The sequence below is a fragment of the Eubalaena glacialis genome, chromosome 14 (genome assembly GCF_028564815.1).
Source record: "Eubalaena glacialis isolate mEubGla1 chromosome 14, mEubGla1.1.hap2.+ XY, whole genome shotgun sequence".
In the NCBI taxonomy this organism is placed as follows: domain Eukaryota; kingdom Metazoa; phylum Chordata; class Mammalia; order Artiodactyla; family Balaenidae; genus Eubalaena; species Eubalaena glacialis.
Window position 1 is genome coordinate 37,331,667 of NC_083729.1, and position 27,569 is coordinate 37,359,235.

At 36.2% G+C, this 27,569-nt stretch overlaps 1 protein-coding gene and 1 non-coding gene across 3 annotated transcripts in view; both read left to right on the forward strand.

Moving 5' to 3' along the window:
• Window positions 1–27,569, forward strand: part of CAMKMT (calmodulin-lysine N-methyltransferase) — a 399,695-nt gene that overhangs the window by 261,488 nt on the left and 110,638 nt on the right. The gene's annotated exons all lie outside the window — the stretch shown is intronic.
• Window positions 16,358–16,473, forward strand: LOC133074836 (U5 spliceosomal RNA). Its single transcript, XR_009697243.1, has one exon. It is a non-coding gene; the product is annotated as a U5 spliceosomal RNA (small nuclear RNA).

Consider the following 27,569-nt stretch of genomic DNA (forward strand, 5'->3'; position numbering starts at 1 on the left):
CCTAAGGTGCCTGTTTACATACCAACCTATTTTAGACCTATAAAAAATTTTGCATTTATCTGCCAAGCAATTGGTCTCCCATGGAAGGAGAGCTCTGGTGAGTACCTGTCCCTTTGTTGTCTCTAATTCTAATATTCTATAACCCACTTTATTTTGTCATTTGATTTAGATGACTTAAAGGCTTTTCAATCACAAGCCACGTGTATACTAATAGAAGAACCTGCAACAATATATATTTTTTTGATTCACCAAAAAAGATGATCATTTCTTGATCACAAGCAGTAATACTTCTTGTCCTCAGCTCAACCTCATTATAACTATACATTTAAGCAAACTAAGATATCCTCTGAAATGAGTCACCTCGTCCCAGGGTTCAACTGACATGAAGAATTACCTTATTTTAGTCAGAAAACCTTAATTAGATTAGGTTGGCCTTTCTGGACTTTATGTGTTGCTACATACAGGAGTTAAAAACCTTGATCTATGTATATCACACAGATCAGGAGAAGACCAGTGAAAGCAGAAATGAACTCATGTTTCTGTATGCAGCTGCTTTGTTGAAGACATTTCAAATAGAAACTGGAAAACCAGAAGCACAAAACTAAGGAGATAATAGCCAGTGAAGGGGAGAAGTGATTAATTCAGATCAGGAAAAAGCTGCAGAGCTCAAAGAGACTATGATGAAATTATTAGGGGCTGTTGGAGATGTAATCCATATCTCCCTGTCACATATGTTCTATGTGATAGTACCGTGAATGTCATGGGAGAAAATTAATGCCTTACAATATAAACATGTTTAAACTTTATGAAAAATACCCACACAAGAGACTGATTTGATATATATACATTCAGAGATGGACAGGGAAATTCATCTGCTACATGGTGAGAGCAGCTGACAATCAGGAAACTCAAAGTTACATTCTAGCAGAATCTTTTATTAATATTGACCCATAATTGTGGCTCTGTAAAAGTTTTCATCTTACTCTATTTATATAGTGTCCTTTGTAATATGATAATGCATGTCAATTATTATTGTTGGATTGCAAACAAAATGCATCCTAGACATACATTCCTTAGATAAGGGAAAAGGCCCAAGCTCTGCTGCCCTCTGCTCTTGGGTACAAAAATTTAAAAGAGTTCTACAATTTTCTGTTTCTTAAAAAAGAACAAATCTTGATTAAATTTTAAGTTCTATTGGAATGTTTTATAACATTGTATTATTAAAATTCTAAAAGAGTTTTAATCATAAAGGTGGGAGGCTTGAGTGTGAGATATAAATATTAACATTTCTTTACTTTTCTCCAATAATTTATATTGCTCCCTGGGCTCACTGAGCTATATCTTAATTTTGAAGTTACCTGGAGTTCTACCTTGTCACAGCCTGACCTAACGTGTGTGGGTGAGTGAGGAAAACCACTTAAATAAAAAGAGTGTTGTGACTTTAAATAATACAATGCATTTTCCCAGCATGAGCATTCATGATGTTTCTGCAGAAAGGGAGATGACATAGGACAAGGGATTACTTTGTTTTGATTAAGGATTGAATAAATGTTACAGTACCAGTGCTTTGTCTGTACACAGGCAACAAATAAGTATGTGATTCTGAAATGCAAAAATGGGATAAAGGTGGCTTATATAAGAAGCAAATATAGCAGAAGCATACAAATATCAAACTTTCCTTTATTCAGACATCAAGAAAGTATATCTGAGCTGTTCTTTTTATCTCATTCCTATTTCTCCCATGCAATGCTTTATATACACTTTTAATAGTTAAACTGCTTTTAATGGATGAATTTTCATTTAAAAGTAAAAAAAAGGTGTTCTTTGCTTCAAGCAGCAGGTGTGTTTTTAATCTTTAATAGGTCACCTTCCCAAGTGCAAGCAGGCAAGCTGTTATTGATCAAAGAGGTTTTGTTGGGTAGCTCTCAGATTATTGAGTGACAAACTTTATTGAATTTGACTTAACAGAAGTCAGAAGACAGCTGAAGCATAAGAGCTTGCACTGCCATCAGAGTCATTTTACGACAGCCAGGGAGCAAAGCTCAGAGATGGATACTGAGCTCTTTGCTGGCCCTTGGAGATTAACTGAACAGCCTTCCTACCAATTCCCAAGCCTGTCAGCAGAACCAATTAGATTTTCAACCAGTAGACAAGAAGGGTGGCACTTGGGGACCTTTTTGCTTTAGGTCGAAGGCTTTTCAGACTGCGATGAGATGACATTGATGATGACACATTGAGCATTGGTTGGTTTTAAGACAAGTTAAATTAGCAGTCTTGAAATGATTCCAACTGTCTCCTGACTTCTCACTGTTGCCATATTCAGTGGATCCTGTCAGGAGCAAGTTGATGACTTAATAGTCTTTCTTGAGTGGATTTGAGCACTTTGGCTGTGTGTTTATGTGTAGTTGTCATGCTTAAAATATTCATATGAAGGTTTGAAATATTTATTTGAAGGCGCCTTCTGCAGAGTTCAGCAGTAAGGCTCTCAGTGCTTCTACCTACTTTTTATTTTATTTTATTTTTTGCTTCTCTAAGCAGTTATTTTGTACAACTACCTTTTATTCTATTTCATATATAATTGATGACAGTGTTTCATGTAGTTATTGATTACGTCATTTATGATAAAGTTAAAGAGCCTTTCTGACATCCTGCTTCTCTTCCAGACTACTGTATATTCAGATCTGCTTACTTCTCATAATAGTTTGGGAACCGTGGGGATTAGGGAAGCCACCGTTGTTTTTACTCCATGACCTTTTATCCAAGAAACTGAGGCAGCTTTGAATGGAAGGGATATAAACACAAGAATGAAAACATGTATGTATTGACAATGCAGTTAATCTTGTCTTAAATGATATAGACAGGGTATCTTTGAGAAGCTTCATTTTTGACCTTGGAAAGTTTTTCAGGATACTTGTTTGAGGTATTGAAAATATCATTACTCAAGTCTGCATTTGCACTTAAAGATTACTGAATAGTCTCAACCTCTACTAACCTTAGAAAACTATTATGGGTGTACTTTTACATTATATAGATAATTGAGATTTCTGATTTAAAGTTTTTGATATTCAGCAGAGTTACGTGGCATATAACTCATTTACAATAATTTGCAATTTGTTGTACCTCTTCATTTTTATAAACGAGAATGATTTTAGCTGATTATATTTGTGTAGGTACGTACATATGCATCTGCAAACGTGTGCATATTTATAATTCATATTTTGTAACAAAGTTCTATAATTTCTACAGCTACATTCTGGTGTTATTAGTTGGTAATTGCTGACTCCTCTAAAGGGATGAAAATGACAATATTTTACATGTATAAATGATTTCAGGCTACTAGAGAGAACTCCTTTGCTGAATGAGACAAGGGCTAGAGCCTTGGAGACCTACAGTAGTTAAATCCTGTCTGTAGACTTTGATTTACAAACAGAGCATCTTTGGTGTATGTACTTAACACTGGATTTGGAACTCTGACCCTATGGTTTCATAGGTATACATTGCTTGGGATACCAATTATAATGTGTGGGAAATAAATCTTTCAACATCAGATCATATTTTCAAATGGATTCTCCTTGCTGCTTTTTAAGATAGCCATGTTTGGTCAGAACCCCATGTAATCATCACCCAGTCCCAACAAGCAATAATCCATGGCCAATCTTGCCCATCAAAATCCCCATTCATGTATTCTCTTATATTATTTTGAAACAAATTCAAGATAAGCATAAAGTTTCATCTATAAATATTTTGGTTCCTAACTAAAAGATGACATAACCACAATACCATTAACACATCTGAAAAGACTGAACAATAATTCCTTAATTTCATCAAGGATAGAGCCAGGTATTATTCATTGTTGTTACTCAGAATTACCAACGGTTAAAATGTTGATAACGTTTCTTTCCTTTTTTCTAAACACACACATTTCCCTCCTCAAAGCTATTTTTATATTGTTCTTTGGTGCTTATTTTTGACTCCTCCTCCTCCTGCCCAGCCAAGCTGAGCATTTCAATAGCACTCTCATCAGCACCTTTAAAACTCTCATCCCCTGACCCTCTCTTACGCTTACTCATCCAATCACCAACCACATAATCAAGCTAACAATTGGTTTTCTCTGCTCCTGGACTGCTAAATGCTGCTGAAGGAAAATGCGTAAATGTTGATTGCACCATTACATTTATGATTTTCAGCCTCAGGTGACCCCTTGGTACCACCTGGTGATCAGTTTACCGATTCCCCACAGGAGCTATTTCAAATACGTACTTCTTTCCTCAGTTCCCCAACCTTGCCTCTAGCCAATATCATTAGGCATAATAGATGACTTGGACTTCTGGTTCTCTGTGAAAGAGAGAGTCATGAGTTATATCAAATTTCCTTTCTTCCTCCTAATTTAAATATATCTTCATTAATCTTTAATTCCTAACCTCTGTCTCAAAATAAAAAGGTTCCTTCTTCCAACAAGGTTAATATTTAAGACCATGGACTCTGAAGCCAGATTGCCTGGTTTAGAATTCAGGCTCCACCTTTTCTTGACTGTATGTCCGTGGGCAAGTTTTTCAACTCCTCTGTGCTTCAGTTTTCTCATCTGTAAAATGAGAATTCTAGTAGTTCTGCCTCTAGGGTTGCATACAGAACTAAGTGACTTAATATATGTAAAGTTCTACAAACAGAGGCTGGCGTCTGGTGCAGAAGATATCACAATATACGTAGTAGTAGTTTTTTTTTTTCTTTAATTGGGGTATAGTTGTTTTACAATGTTGTGTTAGTTTCTACTGTACAGCAAAGCAAAGTAGAGTTCCATGTGCTATACAGCAGGTTCTCATTAGTTATCTATTTTATACCTATTAGTGTATATATGTCAATCCCAATCTCCCAATTCATCCCCCCCCTTTCTCCTCTTGGTGTCCATACTTTTGTTCTCTACATCTGTGTCTCTATTTCTGCCTTGCAAACCAGTTCATCTGTACCATTTTTCTAGATTCCACATATATGCGTTAATACATGATATTTGTTTTTCTCTTTCTGACTTACTTCACTCTGTATGACAGTCTTTAGGACCTAGAGACTGTAGTAGTAGTTGTTGTTATCTTTCCAAGACTCTACCTGTGTTCCTGATTGTGATAAGTAGCGTAAAGAACAGGAGGAAGCTTCTTACATAGGTTGGTCTGGGTAGGCCTCTCTGAGGAAGTGACATTTGACCAGAGATCTAATGGGTGAGAATAGTCTAGTCAAGTGAAAAACACATCCTAGGCAGAGAAAACTAGTGCAAAGGCCCTGAAAGACGGAAATTGTTTGGTTGTTTGAGGAATGAAAGGAAACTAGTTAAAGCTGAAGTGTAGCAAGAAGGGAAAGGATGCCTCAAATGAATTTGGGGAGATGCCTGAGGCCAGCCAGCATCATATAGGAGCCTAGCAGGCCACCATAAAGTGTATACATTTTATTCTAAGTGCAATGGGAGGCCATTGAAGAGTTTTAACCAGAGGAACAGCATGATCTAATTTGTATTTTTAAAGATTACTCTTTTTGTTTAGATTGATTAGATTTAGATTAGATTGATTAGATTGATTGATTAGATTTAGATAGAGAATAGATTGTATGAAGGGCAAGAATGGAATAGGGAAAGGTTGATAAAAGATTATTGCATTATTCTAATTGAGAGATGGTAGTGATTTGGATTGTGGTGGCGGCAATAGTAATGGCATGAAATAGATGAATTCTAGATATAATTTGGGAATTCAAATGGGGGCATGGTGATGGATTGGTTGTATGAGGGGGATGGTGAAGGAAAGGTAAGAATCAAGTATGACTTTTAAGTCATTGGCTTGAACAATATGGTAGATGGTGGAGTTATTTATATAAATCATTCTCTAGCAAAGTCCACAATCTCTAGGCAGGCAAAGGTAAAAATAAAGTATAATCCAAGATAAACTACAAAGTGACTCATTTTGGTTTCAAAATGGCCTTGCTTTCTCATTCCTCTTAGTATGGTAGATGGCAAGGAAAACTTCCACTTATTTATATCTAATGCTTTTTTTTAACTTTTAAAAGTCAACTTTATAAAAGTACAATTTACATACAATGAATGTACCCATTTTAAATGTACATTTCAATGAGTTTTAACAAATGTATAGATCTATGTAATCACTGCTCCAGTCAAGTTATAAAAAGTTTCCATTACTCTGAAAAGTTTGCTCATGTCCCTTTGTTGTCATGCCCAAGCCCCGGCCCCAGTCCTAGCCCTAGGAAACTACAGATCTCTGTAATTATCATTATAGGTTAGTTTAACCTGTTCTAGATTTCTACATAAGTGGAATTATATAGAATCTATTCTTTTGTAGGTACCTTTTTTCCCTCAAATCGTTGTTTTTTGAGATTTATCCATATTGTTGTGTATCAGTAATTCATCCTTTTAAAATTTTGGAGTAGTATCCCATTGTATGAGTATATACCACAATTTGTTCATTCATCCACCAGTTGATCAACAGTTGGATTGTTCCCATTTCGAGGCTATTGTGAATCAAGCTGTTAGGAACATTTAGGAACATTTGTGTACAGGATCTTTTATGGACATAAGTTTTCATTATTCTTGGATAATACCTGGGAGTGGAATGGCTGGGTCAATATGATATGTATGGTATATGTTTAACTCTTTAAGAAATTGCCAAACTGTTTTTCAAAGTGGTTGTATCATTTTACATTCCCACTGGCAATGTATGAGTTTCAGTTGCTTCACATTCTCACCAATACTTAGTAAGATCACGCTTTTTAATTTTGGCCATTATAGTGGCTTTGTAATGTTATCTCATTATGTTTTTAATTTGCATTTCCCTGATGATTACTGATGTTGATATCTTTTCATGTGTTTGTATATCTTCTTTTGTGAAGTGTAAAGATTCTGTTTAAATTTTTTGTGTGGTTTCTAGTTGAATTGTATGCCTTCTTTTTATCAAATTATAAGAGTTCTTTATATAACCTGGAAACAAGTCATTTGTTTGATATATGAGTTGCAAATATGTCCCAGTCTGGGACTTGCCTTTTCGTTTTCTTTATAGTGTTTTTGGAAGAGCAAAAGTTTTAAATTTTGATGAAGGCTAAGTTGTCTTTTTTATTTCCTTTTTCTTTTTTGGCTACTGCCTTTTGTGTCCTAACAAATCTCTGCTTACACCACCATCATGAATCTTATTCTATGTTTTCATCTAGAAGTTTGAATTGTTGTCTTTTCAGTTTAGGAATGTTATACATTTGGATTTTATTTTTAACATGCTGTGACATAAGAGTCAAAGTTCATTTTTTTCATACTGATATCCAGTTGTTATGGCATTATTTGTTGAAAGGACTATCCTTCCCCCCACCCCAAATTACCTTTGCATCTTTGTTGGAAATCAATTGACCATAAGTGTTCAGATCTCTTCCTAGATTCTCTTTTGCTCCATTGACCTATATGTCTATCCTTATGCCAATACCACACTGTCTTAATTATTATAGATTTATAAGTTTTGGAATCAGATTGTGTAAGTCATCTAATTTTGTTCTCTTTTTTCAAAAGTTGTTTTGGATATCCTAGGTTCTTTGAATTTCATATAAATATTACAATCAGCTTGGCAATCTCTATCCCCAAAAAAGCCTGTTGCTATTTTAATTGGAATTGCATTGAATCCATAGATAAATTTGGAGAGAATTGACATATTAAAACTCTTTCCATCCATAATCATAATATATCACTCCATTTATTTAATTCCTCTTTAATTTCCATCAGTAATGTTTTATAGTTTTCAGTAAACAGGTCTTGATAGTTTTTAGTAAACGGATCTTGTTCATCCACTATAGTGTGCATACTTATTCCTATTACTTATGTTTTTTAAAAAGTTGCTTTTGTTAGTGGTATTGTAGTTTTATTTCATTTTCCAATTGTTTATTGCTAGCTTATAGAAATACAATTGATTTTGTGTATATTGACCTTGAATGCTGTGACATTGCTAAATTCACTTATTCTAATAGCTTTTTTGAAGATTTCATAGGATTATTTTTTAACATATCAAAAATTACTTTCTTTTTATAATCTTTTATAATTTTTGAATTTTATTTTATTTTATTTTTTATACAGCAGGTTCTTATTACTTATCCATTTTATACATATTAGTGTATACATGTCAATCCCAATCTCCCAATTCATCACACCACCACCCCCAACGCTTTCCCCCCTTGGTGTCCATACGTTTGTTCTGTACATCTCTGACTCAATTTCTACCCTGCAAACCGGTTCATCTGTACCATTTTTCTAGGTTCCACATATATGCATTAATATACAATATTTGTTTTTCTCTTTCTGACTTACTTCACTCTGTATGACAGTCTCTAGGTCCATCCACGTCTATACAAATGACCCAATTTTGTTCCTTTTTATGGCCGAGTAATATTCCATTGTATATATGTACCACATCTTCTTTATCCATTCATCTGTCAGTGGGCATTTAGGTTGCTTCTATGACCTGCCTATTGTAAACAGTGCTGCAATGAACATTGGGGTGCATGTGTCTTTTTGAATTATGGTTTTCTCTGAGTATATGCCCACAAGTGGGATTGCTGGGTCATATGGTAATTCTACTTTTAGTTTTTTAAGGAACCTCCATACTGTTCTCCATAGTGGCTGTATCAATTTACATTCCCACCAACAGTGCAAGAGGGTTCCCTTTTCTCCACACTCTCTCCAGCATCTGTTGTTCGTAGATTTTCTGATGATGCCCATTCTAACTGGTGTGAGGTGATACCTCACTGTAGTTTTGATTTGCATTTCTCTAACAATTAGTGACGTTGAGCAGCTTTTCATGTGCTTCTTAGCCATCTGTATGTCTTCTTTGGAGAAATGTCTATTTAGGTCTTCTGCCCATTTTTGGATTGGGTTGTTTGTTTTCCTAATATTGAGCTGCATGAGCTGTTTATATATTTTGGAGATTAATCCTTTGTCCATTGATTCGTTTGCAAATATTTTCTCCCATTCTGAGGGTTGCCTTTTCGTCTTGTTTGTAGTTTCCTTTGCTGTGCAAAAGCTTTCAAGTTTCATTAGGTCTCATTTGTTTATTTTTGTTTTTATTTCCATTACTCTAGGAGGTGGATCAAAAAAGATCTTGCTGTGATTTATGTCAAAGAGTGTTCTTCCTATGTTTTCCTCCAAGAGTTTTATAGTGTCTGGTCTTACATTTAGGTCTCAAATCCATTTTTAGTTTGTTTTTGTGTATGGTGTTAGGGAATGTTCTAATTTCATTCTTTTACATGTAGCTGTCCAGTTTTCCCAGCACCACTTATTGAAGAGACTGTCTTTTCTCCATTGTATATCCTTGCCTCCTTTGTCATAGATTAGTTGACCATAGGTGCGTGGGTTTATCTCTGGGCTTTCCATCCTGTTCCATTGATCTATATTTCTGTTTTTGTGCCAGTACCATATTGTCTTGATTACTGCAGCTTTGTAGTATAGTTTGAAGTCAGGGAGTCTAATTCCTCCAGCTCTGTTTTTTTCCCTCACGACTGCTTTGGCTGTTTGGGGTCTTTTGTGTCTCCAAACAAATTTTAAGATTTTTTAGTTCTAGTTCTGTAGAAAATGCCATTGGTAATTTGATAGGGATTGCATTGAATCTTTAGATTGCTTTGGGTAGTATAGACATTTTCAAAATATTGATTCTTCCAATCCAAGAACATGGTACATCTCTCCATCTGTTTGTATCATCTTTAATTTCTTTCACCAGTGTCTTATAATTTTCTGCATACAGGTCTTTTGTCTCCCTAGGTAGGTTTATTCCTAGGTATGTTATTCTTTTTGTTGCAATGGTAAATGGGAGTGTTTCCTTAATTTCTCTTTCAGATTTTTCATCATTAGTGTATAGGAATGCAAGAGATTTCTGTGCATTAATTTTGTGTCCTGCAACTTTACCAAATTCATTGATTAGCTCTAGTAGTTTTCTGGTGGCATCTTTAGGATTCTCTATGTATACTATCATGTCATCTGCAAGCAGTGACAGTTTTACTTCTTCTTTTCCAATTTGTATTCCTTTTATTTCTTTTTCTTCTCTGATTGCCGTGGCTAGGACTTCCAGAACTATGTTGAATAATAGCGGTGAGAGTGGACATCCTTGTCTTGTTCCTGATCTTAGAGGAAATGCTTTCAGGTTTTCACCATTGAGAATGATGTTGGCTGTGGGTTTTTCATATATGGCCTTTATTATGTTGAGGTAGGTTCCCTCTATGCCCACTTTCTGGAGAGTTTTTATCATAAATGGGTGTTGAATTTTGTCAAAAGCTTTTTCTGCATCTATCGAGATGATCATATGGGTTTTATTCTTCAATTTGTTAATATGGTGTATCACATTGATTGATTTGCGTATATTGAAGAATCCTTGCATCCCTGGGATAAATCCCACTTGATCGTGGTGTATGATCCTTTTAATGTGTTGTTGGATTCTGTTTGCTAGTATTTTGTTGAGGATTTTTGCATCTATATTCATCAGTGATATTGGTCTGTAATTTTCTTTTTTTGTGACATCTTTGTCTGGTTTTGGTATCAGGGTGATGGTGGCCTCATAGAATGGGTTTGGGAGTGTTCCTTCCTCTGCAATTATTTGGAAGAGTTAGCTCTTCTCTAAATGTTTGATAATATTCACCTGTGAAGCCATCTGGTCCTGGACTTCTGTCTGTTGGAAGATTTTTAATCACAGTTTCAATTTCATTACTTGTGATTGGTCTGTTCATATTTTCTATTTCTTCCTGGTTCAGTCTTGGAAGGTTATACCTTTCTAAGAATTTGTCCATTTCTTCCAGGTTGTCTGTTTCATTGGCATAGAGTTGCTTGTGGTAGTCTCTTTGGATGCTTTGTATTTCTGCGGTGTCTGTTGTAACTTTTCCTTTTTCATTTCTAATTTTATTGATTTGAGTCCTCTCCCTCTTTTTCTTGATGAATCTGGCTAATGGTTTATCAATTTTGTTTACCTTCTCAAAGAACCAGCTTTTAGTTTTATTGATCTTTGCTATTGTTTTCTTTGTTTCTATTTCATTTATTTCTGCTCTGATCTTGATGATTTCTTTCCTTCTACTAACTTTGGGTTTTGCTTGTTCTTCTTTCTCTAGTTCCTTTAGGTGTAAGGTTAGATTGTTTTTTTGAGATGTTTGTTGTTTCTTGAGGTAGGATTGTATTGCTATAAACTTCCCTCTTAGAACTGCTTTTGCTGCATCCCATAGGATTTGGATCGTCGTGTTTTCATTGTCATTTGTCTCTAGGTATTTTTTGATTTCCTCTTTGATTTCTTCAGTGCTCTCTTGGTATTTAATAACGTATTGTTTAGCCTCCATGTGTTTGTGTTTTTTACGTTTTTTTCTCTGTAATTCATTTCTAATCTTATAGCGTTGTGGTCAGAAAAGATGCTTGATCTGATTTCAATTTTCTTAAATTTACTGAGGCTTGATTTGTGACCCAGGATGTGATCTATCCTGGAGAATATTCCTTGCACACTTGAGAAGACAGTGTAATCTGCTGTTTTTGGATGGAATGTCCTATAAATATCAATTAAATCTATCTGGTCTACTGTGTCATTTAAAGCTGTGTTTCCTTATTAATTTTGTTTGGATGATCTGTCCATTGGTGTAAATGAGGTGTTAAAGTCCCCCACTATTATTGTGTTACTGTTGATTTCCTCTTTTATAGCTGTCAGCAGTTGTCTTATGTATTGAGGTGCTCCTATGTTGGGTGGATATATATTTATAATTGTTATACCTTCTTCTTGGATTGATTCCTCGATCATTATGTAGTGTCCTTCCTTGTCTCTTGTAACATTCTTTATTTTAAAGTCTATTTTATCTGATATGAGTATTGCTACTCCAGGTTTCTTTTGATTTCCATTTGCATGGAATATCTTTTCCCATTCCCTCACTTTCAGTCTGTATGTGTCCCTAGGTCTGAAGTGGGTCTGTTGAGGACAGCATATATAAGGGTCTTCTTTTTGTATCCATTCAGCAAGCCTGTGTCTTTTGGTTGGAGCATTTAATCCATTCACGTTTACGGTAATTATCAATATATATGTTCCCATTACCATTTTCTTAATTGTTTTGGGTTTGTTTTTGTAGGTCCTTTTCTTCTGTTGTGTTTCCCACTTAGAGAAGTTCCTTTAGCATTTGTTGTAGAGCTGGTTTGGTGGTGCTGAATTCTCTTAGCTTTTGCTAGTCTGTAAAGCTTTTGATTTCTCCATTGAATCTGAATGTGATCCTTGCCGGGTAGAGTAATCTTTGTTGTAGGTTCTTCCCTTTCATCGCTTTATATCTGTTTTCCCCCTCCCTTCTGGCTTGTAGTGTTTCTGCTGAGAAATCAGCTGTTAACCTTATGGGAGTTCCCTTGTATGTTATTTGTTGTTTTTCCCTTGCTGCTTTCAATAATTTTTCTTTGTCTTTAATTTTTGCCAATTTGATTACTATGTGTCTCGGCATGTTTCTCCTTGGGTTTATCCCGTATGGGACTCTCTGCGCTTCCTGGACTTGGGTGGCTATTTCCTTTCCCATGTTAGGGAAGTTTTCGACTATAATCTCTTCAAATATTTTCTCTCGTCCTTTCTCTCTCTCTTCTCCTTCTGGGACCCTTATAATGTGAATGTTGTTGCGTTTAATGTTGTCCCAGAGGTCTCTTAGGCTGTCTTCATTTCTTTTCATTCTTTTTTCTTTATTCTCTTCCACAGCAGTGAATTCCACCATTCTGTCTTCCAGGTCACTTATCTGTTCTTCTGCCTCAGTTATTCTGCTGTTGATTCCTTCTAGTGTAGTTTTCATTTCAGTTATTGTATTGTTCATCTCTGTTTGTTTGTTCTTTAATTCTTCTAGGTCTTTGTTAAACATTTCTTGCATCTTCTCGATCTTTGCCTTCATTCTTTTTCCGAGGTCCTGGATCATCTTCACTATCATTATTCTGAATTCTTTTTCTGGAAGGTTGCCTATCTCCACTTCATTTAGTTGTTTTTCTGGGGTTTTATGTTGTTCCTTCATCTGGTATATAGCCCTCTGCCTTTTCATCTTGTCTATCTTTCTGTGAATGTGGTTTTTGTTCCACAGGCTGCAGGATTGTAGTTCTTCTTGCTTCTGCTGTCTGCCCTCTGGTGGATGAGGCTATCTAAGAGGCTTATGCAAGTTTCCTGGTGGGAGGTAATGGTGGTGGGTAGAGCTGGCTGTTGCTCTGGTGGGCAGAGCTCAGTAAAACTGTAATCTGCTTTTCTGCTGATGGGTGGGGCTGGGTTCCCTCCCTGTTGATTGTTTGGCCTGAAGCAACCCAACACTGGAGCCTACCCAGGCTCTTTGTTGGGGCTAATGGTGGACTCTGGGAGGGCTCACGCCAAGGAGTACTTCCCAGAACTTCTGCTGCCAGTGTCCTTGTCCTCACGGTGAGACACAGCCACCCCCCGTCTCTGCAGGAGACCCTCCAACACTAGCAGGTAGGTCTGGTTCAGTCCCCTATGGGGTCACTGCTCCTTCCCCTGGGTTCTGATGTGCACACTACTTTGTGTGCCCTCCAAGAGTGGAGTCTCTGTTTCCCCCAGTCCTGTCGAAGTCCTGCAATCAAATCCCACTAGGCTTCAAAGTCTGATTCTCTAGGAATTCCTCCTCCCGTTGCCAGACCCCCAGGTTGGAAGCCTGACGTGGGGCTCAGAACCTTCATTCCAGTGGGTGGACTTCTGTGGTGTGAGTGTTCTCCAGTTTGTGAGTCACCCACCCAGCAGTTATAGGATTTGATTTTATTGTGATTGTGCCCCTCATACCGTCTCATTGTGGCTTCTCCTTTGTTTTTGGATGTGGGGTATCTTTTTTCGTGAGTTCCAGTGTCTTCCTGTGGATGATTGTTCAGCAGTTAGTTGTGATTCTGGTGCTCTCGCAAGAGGGAGTGAGAGCATGTCTCATAGGATTTTTAAATTTACAGGATTTTATCTTCTATGAATAGAGACAGTTTTACTTCATACTTTTTAGTTTGTATGCCTTGGTTTCTTTTTCTTGCTTTATTGTGCTGGCCAGGACCTCTAGTGCAACACTTAATAGAAATGTTGAAAGTGGATATCTTTGTCTTGTTTCTGATCTTAGGGGAAAGCATTTAGTCTCACCATTAACTATGATATTAAGTATAGGGGTTTTTGTAGATGCCCTTTATCAAAAGAGGAAGTATTCTTCTATTTCTAGTTTGTTGCGAAATTTTGTCATGAATATGTGTTGAACTGTGTCAAACCACTTTCCTGTATTTTTTGAGGCAATTATATAGCTTTTCTTGTTTTGTTAATATGGTAAATTACATTTGATTTTCTAATGTTAGTCCAACCTTTTATTCCTGAGATAAACCCCATTTTGTCATAAGATATTATCATTTTTAGATATTACTGAATTTGATTTCCTATTATTTTGCTAAGGATTATGTCATCTATGTTCACAGTACTCATAATGGATTATATTTTTCTTGAAGTTTTATTGTAGTTTCTTTGTCTGGTTTTGGTATTGGGGTATTGCTAGACTCATAAAATAAATTGGCAAGTGTCCTTTCCTCTTCTCTCTTTCTGAAAGAATTTGTATAAGATTGATAGTAATTTTTCCCTAAATGCTTGATAAAATTAGCCAGTGAAGTCATCTGGCCTAGAGTATTCTTTGCGGAAAAGTTTTTATTTGCAGATTCAATTAAATAGACAGGGGGCTTCAGATATTTTATTTCTTCTTGTGTCAGTTTTGACAATTGTGTCTTTCAAGTAATTTTTCCATTTCATGGGTTTTTTTCCAAATTTCCTTATTTATAATATTATCTTATTACACTTTTAATGTCTATAAGAACTGAAGCTATGTCTCCTTTTTCATTCCCAACATTTGTATTTCATTTCTTTCTTTTGTTTCTTCTTGAGCAGTCAGTCCATCTAGAGGTTTATCAATTTTATTGATCTTTTCAAAGAACTGGCTTTTGATTTCATTGATTTTCTCTATTGTCTATCTCTTTTCTATTTCATTGCTTTCTACTTTTATCTTTTTTATTTCCTTATTTCTAATTACTTCAGTTTTAATGTGCTCTTCCTTTTCTAGCTTCCAAAAGTGAAAGCTTAAGTCATTGATTTTAAACCTTTCTTCTTTTTTCTAATGTAAGCATTGAAAGCTACAAATTTTCCTCCTAAGTACTATACATGCAACAAATTTTGATGTGTTGTATTTTAATTATTCAGTTCAAAATATTTTAAATTTTTCTTGTGATTTATTCTTTGACCTATGGATTATTTAGCCGTGTGGTGTTTAATTTTCAAGACATCTTTATGTTACCCATTTCTAACTTAATTTTAATTTGGTTAGAGAATGGATTCTGGATAATTCATTCTTTTAAAATCATGGAGACTTGTTTTATGGTCGTTCATATGGTTTCTACTGGTGAATGTTCCATGTGAACTTGAAAGAAAAATGTATTTTGCCTTTGTTTGATGTATTGTTCTGTAAATGTCAGTTAAATCAAGTAGGTTGATAGTATTATTCTTCTCTTTTACATCCTTACTAATTTTCTGCCTACTTGTTCTATCAATTACTGAAAGAGGAGTTGTAAAATCTCCTATTATAATTACATATTTGTCTATTTTTCTTTTCATTTCTGTCATTCTTCCTTCATGTATTTTGAAGCTCTTATATTTGTTGCATACATATTAATGATTGTTATGTCTTTTTTGATGAATCAATCCCTTTATACTTATGAAATGTCCCTCTTTTTCTTGGTAATATTCCTTGTGTGAAGTCTACTTTGTATGATGTTAATATAGCTACTCTAATTTTCTCATGATTAGTGTTTGTATGGTATATCTTTTTCCAGCCTTTATGTTTAACCTATCTACCAATTCATATTTTGTGTACATTTCTTATGGACAGACATACAGTTGGATCTTGGATTTTGAACCCACTGACAAATTCTGCTTTTAATTGGACTGAATTTAATTGTCGATATGGTTGTGCTTAAGTTTACAACTTGCTATTTGTTTTCTGCTTGTCGCATTTGGTCCTTTTTTTTCCTGTCTTCTTTTGTAGTAATTATCTTTTAGTATTCCATTTTCTCTACTATTGGCTTAGTGACTAAACTCTGTTTAAAGTTAGTGTTTGCTCTAAGGTTTAAACTGTATAACTTTAACTGATATCTACCTTCAAATAGTCTTATACTACTTTGCATATAATGTTAGAACCTTCAAAAATGTACTTCCACTCTTTCTACTGTCCTATATGCTATTGGTATTGTACATTTTACTTGCATGTGTCATAAACCTCACAATACATTATTATTATTTTTGCTTTAAATGGTTATCTTTCTTTAAATTAATTTTTATTGGAGTGTGGTTGCTTTACAATGTTGTTTTAGTTTCTGCTGTATAAATCTTTCGCCTTTTACTAAAGATTTCCGTGGAAAAGAACAGAAACAGTTATCTTTCAAAGTAACTTAAAAACAAGAAAAATGTTTATACTTACCCATATACTTACCATTTCCAGTGCTCTTCATTCACTTATATAGATCTGAGTTTCTATGTAATATAATTTCCTTTCACTTGAAGACCTTCTTTAATCATTTCTTATTATGTGGGTTGGCTGGCAATCACTTCTGTCATCTTTCATTTGTCAGGAAAAGGCTTTATTTTTTCCTTCATTATTGAAGTTTCTTTTCACTGGACATAGAATTTTAGGTTAATGGTATTTTTTTCTTTAATATTTTTCTCTGGATAAAGACTTTTAGTTTGATAGCCTTTTTCTTTAGCATTTTAAGGAGGTCATTTCATTGTTCCCTGGATTGTATTATTTCTAATGAGAAGTTGGTGGTAATTCTTATCTTTGTCCTTCTGAATATACTATGTCTTTTTGGAGGCGAAGTGCTGATTTTAAGATTTCCTCTTACTTATTTACAAAACAAATAGACTCATAGACATAGAAAAGCAACTTATGGTTACCGAAGGGGAAAGGGAGGGGGAAGGATAAATTAGGAGTTTGGGATTAAAATATACACACAATTATATATAAAATAGATAACCAACAAGGACCTACTGTATAGCACAGGGAACTATATGCAATATCTTGTAGTAACCTATAATGGAAAAGAATCTAAAAAAGAACATATATATAACTGAATCACTTTGCTGTATACCTGAAACTAACACAACATTGTGAATCAACTATATTTCAATAAAAATTTTTAAGTGTTAAAAAAAAGATTTTCTCTTTATTACTGGTTTTCAGTAATTTGACTATCATGTGCCTTAATATGACTTTCTTTGTAATTATCCTGCTTGGGGTTTGCTGGCCTCATATATGTTTTGGTTTAAAATTTTCATCAAATTTGGAACTTATTTCTTGGGAAATATTTCTCACCCATTTCTCTCCCCAGTCCTTTTTGGGGCTTCAATTATGTGTACGTTAGACTATTTGATATTGTCCCACACATCACCAAAGCTCTGTTCAATTTTTTTCATCCTTTTTTCTCTCTTTCCTTCAGTTTGGTGAGTTTTTAATCACTATTACCAATCTTTTCAGCCGTTGACTAATCTGATGTTAAGCTCCATTTGGTGAATTTTTAAAATCTCAAATGTAGTATGTTTTTGGCTCTAAAAGTTTATTTGGTTCCTTTTTTATATTGATAGTTTCCATTTCTCTCATTATTTTTATGTTTTCCTTTAATCCTTGAATATGTTTGTATTATCTTTTTATGACTTCTTGTTCTGCTAAATCTATTACTTTGTCATTTCTGGGTCTGTTTCTATTGATCAAATTTTCTTTTGTTTTTGATCACATTTTTTTCTTCTTTGCAAGTCTAGTAAGTTTTTGAGGATGCAAGATGTTGTGAACATTACATTGTTGAAGGTCTGAATTTTGTTTCCTCTTAGTAGATTCAGTTCAGTTGCTTATGGATCAGCTTGATTCTTTCAAGGCTTGTTTTTGTTTTTAAGCTTTGTTGGGCATGTCTAGAGTAGCCTTTACTTTATGGCTAGTTAAGCCCTACTACTGTCTTATGTTTTGGCATTTTCACTGAATGCCTCCAGTATTCAGTGATATCTCTCCACTATGCCTAGATGGAACTGGAACATCTTGCAGCCTGACATTCTTTGCCCAGCCTCATGGAGTCACTCTATGGAATCACAGCTTAATGCTCAGGCAAAGATTCAAGAGGGACCCTATACAAATTTCTGAATCTCTGCTTTTGCATTGCTGTCCTCTCTGCTATTCTCTCCTGCAAATTCCAGCCACCTTAGCCTCCCCTAATTCCATCTCTACCTCCTCAACTCATCAAGTCATCCATGTTCTGCTTGGAGTGATCTTAAGACTCACTGCATTTTTCTCCCTTCTCCTGGAGATCACAGTCCTGTGCTGCCTGTTGTCTAGTAGCTGAAAGCAGTGGTTTCATATATTTAGTCCAGTTGTTTACAGTTGGGGGGTCAAGTCTTGTACTGTTTTTGATCATCATTAGAAGCAGAAACATTCTAATGCCTTTTAAAGATTAATAATTGTTTAGAAATTCACTTATACATCATCCCACAGTATTTATTAAGCACCTGCAATGTGCTAAGTACCATGCCAGGACCTGAGGATACAGAGAGATATTAAAGAAGACAAACATGTATTATAAATAATTAGAAAGATGTATGGGAGCCCAAAAGAGGACATAAGTAACTATATGGTAGGGGTAGAGGCACTGATGAAGAAATCTAGTTTTATAGGTGTTCCCCGGGTTGAGGCTGAAAGAAAGGACATTCCAAACAGCACAATAAGTGGAAAGGTACAGAGATATGAAATAGCACAATGTGCTTACAAAGCTTGTTTTATTAACTGATCATTCATTTAGTAAATATATCTTCAGTGTCTAGTAGATGCTATGCAATGTGCTAAGGGTTGGGTATCCGAAGTGTGAGTGAGATGTTCATGATTCCTGCCGTCATAGAACTTCCAGTCCAGTACTTCAGTGTGAATGGAGCATAGGGTGCCCCGATTGGGGTAGTATTTGTGAGTGAGGTAGCAGAAAAGGCAGGTTGAAGGCATATTGTGAGGTACCTTAAATGCTGCTCTAAGGCGTAGTTATTGTCCTAAAAGCCACTGTCCTCCAAACATTTTTGATTATACCCGTAAATTTTTTTGCATATTTACCCCAGCATATGTATATTCATTTATTAATAAACTATATGTGCACTACTATATCGACATATTATATATTCTATAAAAATATACAAAAAAAGAAATGTAACAGGATAATGTAAATAAACATAGATATTCCAGTGTTCTCTTCCTGTATTCCATGCTTCATCTTGCACATCCCAGGCTCACACCCCTCACTTTGTAGCTCAGTAAGCAATGGGAAGCTTTCAAGATTCTCATTCAGGAAATGAAACTGATCAGAATTCTGCTTTATAAAGATTCCAAACATGACTTTTATTCTAGTCATGCTGAATAATGCTTTTAAAAGCAGAGAAGAAGCTGAACTAATATGATTCCTTCCAATCCCAGGATTATATAGCTGGGGCTGCTCCTTAGAAGAGGTTAGGATTCTAACCTACTGTGGTCATTTGTTGTATTATTAAGATGCAATACACTAGACTGGCCAAGTGACTTAAAGCAGTAGAATATCCAGTGTGGAGCTGGCGTTCCCTGCAGTGGAACTGACTTTGTTACATGCAAGTCATCACTTTACACTTTGGCAAATTACTTTCGGATGCACCTGTATTATGTCCAGAAGTGCAGAAATAAAGGCTCGGCATACTAGATAAGAAGCTGGACCTTGGAAACAAAACTGAGTAGTATTGGAGGTCCCAGAAATAGTAGTACAGGCTAGTAGGCAAGCCTAAGTCAGAGCAGCTGAAGACGGCAGGCAGAATGAGAAGCCAAGTGGTTGAAAGGATAGTAACCAGGAGGACAGAGCTACCAGAATTAGGACCAGGTGCCTCTAAGCCAGAAAAACAGAATTACCAGAGTTAGGACCCAGGAAGTCTGCAAGAGCTTGGAGAATGGATGCAAACAACCAGCCCCAAGGAAAAGCTGAATGTCTGAAGAGGTGGCCTGCTTCGGCTTCACAGAGTCTCTGTGCAACCACGGAGGCAGCTGCCTAGGTGGGGCAGAGAACCTGACTGGAGTGGCACACGAAAAGGCTGAAAGAAAGATGGTTTGGAAGTAGTCAGTGTGCTCCAGATTTATTTTCTGGCTGGAACATTTCTATTCCCTATTTCCAAACTCTCAACACTTCTATTTATGGTTTTTAAAAATACTATCTCATAGAATAAAAGAAGTTCTTCCTAAAATTATATGCGAATGTACTGACTATATCCTTCTATATACACTTCCTATGTAGTTTAAGAGAAAAGATATATAAACTTATACGAATTGGAGATCCACGTCCAGAAAACTTATTAATGTCAAGTAGGAGAGAATTCAGTTGCCTTTTCCAGCTTTGATTTTGTCTCCTGCCTAAATAATTGTTGAGGCCAATGTGCCTACCTCTTGTTCCATTTTACTTACCCTATTTCAAACAACTGAAGCACATTACATCTCTCTAGAAACGGAAGCCGAGGACATTCTCTGTTTTGAGTTCACCTAGCAGTAGATAGAGTAGTACTGCAAGTTCACGGGCAATTTTGGCAGGTGAGGGGGAAAAATTCAAGTTACCAAAGTATTTGACATACTGCAGCTGAAGCTGGCCTACGGCTAGTGGGTGTTCGATAAAAACAAAATGAGCCATGGCCAGGGGCACCTGTAGGATGGTTAATGGCAGTCATTTAGCTGTCATTCATTTTTCAGTTCAAATCATTTTAAAATACTTTGTTAGTTCGGAATGTGTTTGCTTAAGTCATTTCAGTAGTAATACTTTTCTCCAGGAGTCAATTAGGTATTCATTTTAGAGCTCTTGCATAATAGCTGAGAAAACTGCAATTGCACAAGCAAAGCGCAGATAAACACCAGATTATCATATTAAAGTCCTTATTAGTCTGTCAGGAGAATTTTTTTTTTCACTGAATGCTTTTTGGTTTTTTATTATCCTTTTTTTTTTTAAATTAGGATTTTCCCAATGTTAGTTTAGTTTTAAAGAAATATTATTCAGGTCTCCATTTTCATTAGGAAACTAGTCTTTTCTCTACCCTCTCCACACATATTAACTTCAGCCTAAAATAGCAAGTTTCCCTTTTAAAATTTTAAAATATATATAAGCTGTTTAATTCTTTTTCTGAGCTATCCAATGACCTCTTTACTTTAAGGTGTTTTAGCAAAAGTAGACCTCTTCCTACGTCAGATTTGACTTAACAGATGCCTATTAGCAATCCTAAACCCAGAAGGACAGGGGTTATTTAAAATAATACTAAGTCTCCCATTTATTTACAGAGTTTCTATTGTTTTTGAGAAGCCACCATATTAAAGTGTTCTCAAATTTATATACGTATTTATGTGTTTGTGTGTGAAACTGTATCTACTTTCTTTTCAATTATGGTTTCACCTCCTGGAAGGCAGAAACTGTGTCTTTTGACAGATATTTCTCTTCTGTTTCAGATTCAAGGCAGTGTTAGGAAAGTCAGGCTATCAGTCAATATTGTTCAATTTCTATTTGAGATAAGGTGTTTTGTCCCAAGATTTGAGGAGAATCCACAGAACTCCCCCATGAAATCTAAAAGACTGTCTTTCTCCTATTGCAGTCATTATTCCAGGTTAAAAACAGGAGGAAAGAAACTAAAGTTACTTCATTGTGTCATGAGAAGCCAAAAATTCTGCCATCTGCTTCAAATGAAAGCTTTCCTAATGAGAATCCAAGGCAAAACACTGTGCGTTTCTTCTAGTTCCTCACAGATAGAACGTCTATTATCTTTCACATGGAGCCAAGACCTCTTAAGGGAAAGGAAATTCTCCTCTAAAATAAAATTGTAGGGTGCAATATAATTTGTGATTTTTTCCTCTTACAAAAAAATGGCATGGGATCTTAGGCAGCCTGACTGTGTGTCAGCTGTGTAGGTCCTCCCAGGAGAAATGTTTTTTGGTCCAGAAGAAAAGTAGACAAATAGGAGATACCCTCCCAATATCATGTGATTAATTGCCTCTGCCATTCCCTGACCTTTGCCCACTCCAGCACATATGGTCAGTGGCAGAAGCCTTGGACAGCCAGTTTTGCTTTCTTAGCTGGCAGAGGGGTAGAAAGAACACATTTGTAGTCACTAGCGAGACCAAGCCCCCAAATGGTGGAGATTTGGGTTGTCTGAACTGCCAAATTAGCTCCCCAAATGGTTTGTTTCATGGCAGGTTTGATCTTTTCATTATATCCTGAATTACATTTATTTCCTTTGGGTTTTTGACACGGAGGCAGCAAGACACAAGAAAACCAACCAAGACTTATCCTTTGATATTCAAGAAATATTCCAATCAAGACTAGATAGACTGGGTAATATTCCCAAAGCCAACTTGGAATATTAACAAAGCTAATTCAGGTCAGGCTGATGAAATGACTAGTTGGTGGGGAAGCTATTAGTTTATTTTGCTCATCTGAACTTCCAGTGTGTTTTGATTAAGGTAGTGGATAGATTATGGTTTGCCTGTTACACAAACAGCAATATCATCCTTCAGATTTCCCAGGGATTTTTATTCAGTTCTTATGGACAGTTTAGCGTAGTGGGTTAAGAGAACAGATGCTGGCGCTTTATTTTATTTTTTTGGCCGAGCAACATGCAGGATCTTAGTTCCCCGACCAGGGATCGAATCCGTGACCCCTGCATTGGAAGCATGGAGTCTTAACCACTGGACTGCCAGGGAAGTCCCTAGACTGCATGGCTTTAAATCACAACTCTGCCACTTTCTAGCTGGGTAGACCTGGGCAAATTGCTTAATCTCCGTGCTTCAGTTTCGTTATCCATAAAATGGGAATAATAATGGTACTTACTTCATAAGATTGTAATGGGTTATAATAAATGACTTGATAAACGTAAAAGCACTTAGAATAGTGCCTGGTACATAGAAAGCACTATACAAGTGTAGCGGTAGCAGTGGTATGGTTATGTATGGTAGGGTAACTTTCAACACCAGCTCCTGTTTTCTGTGGTTGAATATTTGTATACTAATGATAGCCTAAAGCCCCTTATTTAACTCCACCCTGTTGGGTAATACTATGTGGGGAAGGCAGATTACGCAAATATAAGCTTAGTTTTTCCATCTGTAGTCACTCAACCTTCAATAATCCAAATGGAGATTACCCATGTTGAGGACTATCCATGGAGGTATTTCAATTTAGGGCTATTTTACTCTCTTCAACCTATTTCTAAGGGCACCTCATTTAATAGAGGTTGATTGGGTCCTCTGGGGATAGGAGTTAATTTTATGAATTATCTAAGGATGCCAGAATAACTTAAAAACTTATAATGTATTTGTAAATATTTAGGATTGTTTCATCTTTTGGGTTGTCTGAACAGCTATCCCCCAGCCCAACTCGGCTGACCCAGGGATTGGACGTGATTTTATTGCAGTCTTGACTTTTCACCCGGTGGGAGGTGGCGACCAAGTACCCACTGAGCATCCATTTCCCGCCTGTTTGAAAACTGAGCTTTCCTTGTGGAACACACATCCCTCCACTTAATACCTGGGTTTTGAATATTCACGTTAAGCAACAGACAATTTAAAAGTCATTTTACTATTGATGTGTCATCAAACAGACAATATGACTATATGACTATCAATAATATGACTTTTGGTGAAATGGAATAGAAATAATACTTTAAATAGAACCATCATAACTGAAATGATCAGTGGTTCTTAGTATTTTTAAAGCATCATTTGTAACAATGTAATACAAAGAAATATCTTCTATGATTTCGTGCCTATTCGATGTAGAATTTTGCTTTGGAAGTTACTGTTGTGAATATCTGAGCCTGAACTCCTCTGCCTATTTAGCCTACAGGTGCAAAACATAAGCCTGGCTTCACATCCTGGCTTTGCCATTTACTAGCTCAGTGACTTGGGCAAATTACCTAACTCCTGTAGACCTCAGTTTCCTCATGCATGAAATGGAGATACCATCCTCATAGAAATGTTGTAAGAATTAAATGTAATAATATAAATAAAGCACAGGGGCTTCCCTGGTGGTCCAGTGGTTAAGACTCCGTGCTCCCAATGCAGGGGGCCTGGGTTTGATCCCTGGTCAGGGAACTAGGGAACTAGATCCCACATGCTGCAACGAAGATCCCTCATGCCACAACTAAGACCCGGTGCAGCCAAATACATACATACATACATACATAAAGCACACAATACAGTGCCTGCATCTCAGTAAAAATTAGTTGCTTCTGTTGCTATTACTACTACTAATAGTGCCATTGTTCAACTCAGGTTTTTGTCCCTAATAGAATCACCAAGAAGTACTGTGTGGAGGGCATACTTTGCTCCTGTGATAATAACATTGAAAAGATTAGAGATATTTCCAATCTTCCTTTAACATCCCAACGTTAATCTGTCAGCCATGCATTTCCCCAAAACTTCTGAACATGTCCAGCTCACTCCACCTCGTGGAATAATTAGTTCCATATGCCTGTTGTGTGCGGTGTAAACCTGACATGGAGTGACCAAGGCCACTTGTTCTGGCTTCATCGAGTGATGCCTCCCTCCTTCTTTTTTTGGTGAACATATCACTTCTGATCTTGAAACACACTGAGTGATTTTTGTGTGTTGCTTCCTTTATCTCACACGTTATCTTCTAAACCTAAAGAATCTTCCAAGTAATGGTATGAAAATACAAATATCTTTTTAAATGTCGGCATTTCCCTCAGTGAGATCACATTCAAGAGTAAAGCAGTAGTTATTTCTCTATCTTCACTTCTAATTTTTCTAGATTCTAGCATAGGAAATTCATGCTTGCCTACATTCTTTTTCTAATGTTACTCTTTTAAGTTCCTTTCAAAGAATTATAGGGGAATGTGGTCTCATGAGCCCATTCAGTCTGGTTCGTTACTTGGGCAAACATGACTTTCCATGTATTAGGGGCAGCAAGTTTTTCACAGCTGAGATGATAGCATAGCCTTAGCCTTGCAAAAACAACCCACCTAAACCAGTAGATTCAAACATACATCTGGCCATCATTTGTTGTTCCTGTTATAGAGTTAAGTTCTATTGTTATGAATTTTTGTAATATTGTATTTTTTCTCATCCCAGGCATGAACCAGAGCTTTAGAAGTGAAATACCATCCTTGTACCAATATTAAGTGTAACCTTCTTGGCATCTACTGAGCTATACTTACCCATCTTGCCACTGGCATCCCAGAATTTGGGTGAAAGACTTCTCTGGCATACTATTCTTAAAGGCTTGTGTTGTTTCCATACCTCTTTAATAGTCTGTGTCTTATCATAAAGACATAGTATATTGGTAATGATACACTAGTTTGTATTTTTTCTGCCTCCTATATAAAAATAATTAATGGAAAATATTTATAAGGGGACATACTTTTATACCTTTGTGGGCTAAAAATCATCTTGAGCGCCAGTCTGAATAATGCAAGGGTGGTATAGGCAGGCCTCAGGAATGGATGAGAAGAAACCTAAAGGGTAAGCAAAGAATGGGCAGAGAGAAAATAAGGGTGTAGAGGGAATAGAGGCTCATCTGGTAGAAAGGAATAAAGGGCTCTTTGAATTGTCTCAAGTGCTTGCTAGTGGCACTGGTGGCATAAGGCAGCTGTGTTGAGTCTAAGCTGAGTGTCTTCCTGATCTCCTGTTTCCTGGGGCTGAAAAGCGTACGGGTCTTTCATCCACATTTATTATAATTTAAGGAATGAGTGTGATCTAGGTATTTGAAAAGAAGACTGGTCGTCAGCAAGCGTTCCTTCGGCTTCCCTGCATTGTGTGTCTGTGATTATGTGTGTGACTTTGTAAGAAGTCTCTGACCTTCTCTTTACACAAATTCTCTTGTTTGTGAAATAAGGCATGCTCTGATTGGGGTGTTGGCAAGCCTGAAATATGTATCTGAACTACTGTGCAGGAGGATTGCAGGGGGTGGGGGTGGGGTGCCCTTGGGTCCAGTCTTCCTAGAGCACAAAAGGAAGTGACACGCTGGGACCCAGCTGCACTGAGACTCAGGGAAGGTTTGGTAAAGGATTTCATCCAGTGCATGAAACAGTTATTGTTTCTTTGAATAAACAGAACATACAATTACCCATGGATGACTCTCAAGCAAAAGGCTCATGTTGAGTGTCTGCTGTGTTCATGGCATGGCTGTAAGCCTAATGGGTCATAAGATAAGAACACCTAATCCTTACTCTGAAAGGACTGACAGTAAAATGGGCAGGAGAGACAGACTGGCAGAAAATGCATACATAGAACACTATGGATATAAATAACTATTAGTATATCAGTCAACAAATGTCATACTACCTTATTTTTGTTCCGCATCCATCATACTTTTCAAAGAACTTCCAATTAAATTATTTCCCATGAGTATATTGAAGGTGCTCTTCCATTTAATTTGCCAAATTTAGGCTATTTAATATTTTTTAGAAAACACTAATGAAAATAAGATATTTCAATCAGTTAGATAGATTTTGGGGCACTGTGTAGGGCATGGAGAGGGTAAGAAGTAAGGGAGTTCAAATTATCCAATTTACTGGAAAGTCAAAGACACAATATAAAACAGTTGAAAAATAATACAAGAGAAGATATATAATTATATACTAAAATAAGGGATGGATTATATTGAAGTTATTCAAAGGAGAGGAGTATTGTTATGGGCTAGAGAAGTGAGCGAGGGTACGATGGAGGAAAAAGAGCTTAAGCCAGTCCTTATAACATGAGTAGGAGCTAGATGGGCAAAGATGAGCTGAGAGAGCTTTCAAGCTAAAGGAAATAATACCTAACTTGTAAAATTGTCCTAGAAACATTTAAAAAGACAAACTTTTAAAATATTCATTCTTATTTATTACCTGGTGGGAAGGAGTAAAATATTTCTAAAGGAATTTAGGAATTTTGAAAATTGTAGAAATTTTCTGTGTTTTTCTCAGAAAAAAAAGTAAATATCCTTCATTTAAAAGTAACCTTTAACCTTTCTGGTATGATTCAGAAATGTTTCTGTATTTGAACATCACTGTGACTCTGCAGTTATACCTTTTCCCCATGAACCTGGAAAGATCTTAGTATCATACCTGAGATCAGTTAACATTTCTATATTATGTGGGTATGATGGATATGAATACAATATGATAAAGTGGACTAACTAGAGATAATGACACATTGTTGAGATGGTGGTACTGATGACACATTGCCTCTGCTCATTGCAGGCGAGTTGCAGCAATTCTCTCAAATAGTGATCACTTCTCGTGGCAAAAGACAGTGTCTTCATATTTCTTCACTTTAAGTCAAAGCATAAATGTAGGCAGAGATGTTTTTAACTAACATGACTATGATCGTCTATGTGCCATTATTTAATTGTTCATAGAGATCAAATTGTACTAGTGCAGAGGAATTTGAATCCAATCTCAAGCTGTCAGTGGAGAATGTCAGTCATTTCAGTAAATCGCCCCCTTAGTGTCATCGTGTATAATTCTTTAATTTTAGGCCTGAAAAACTCTGAAAGAAATATT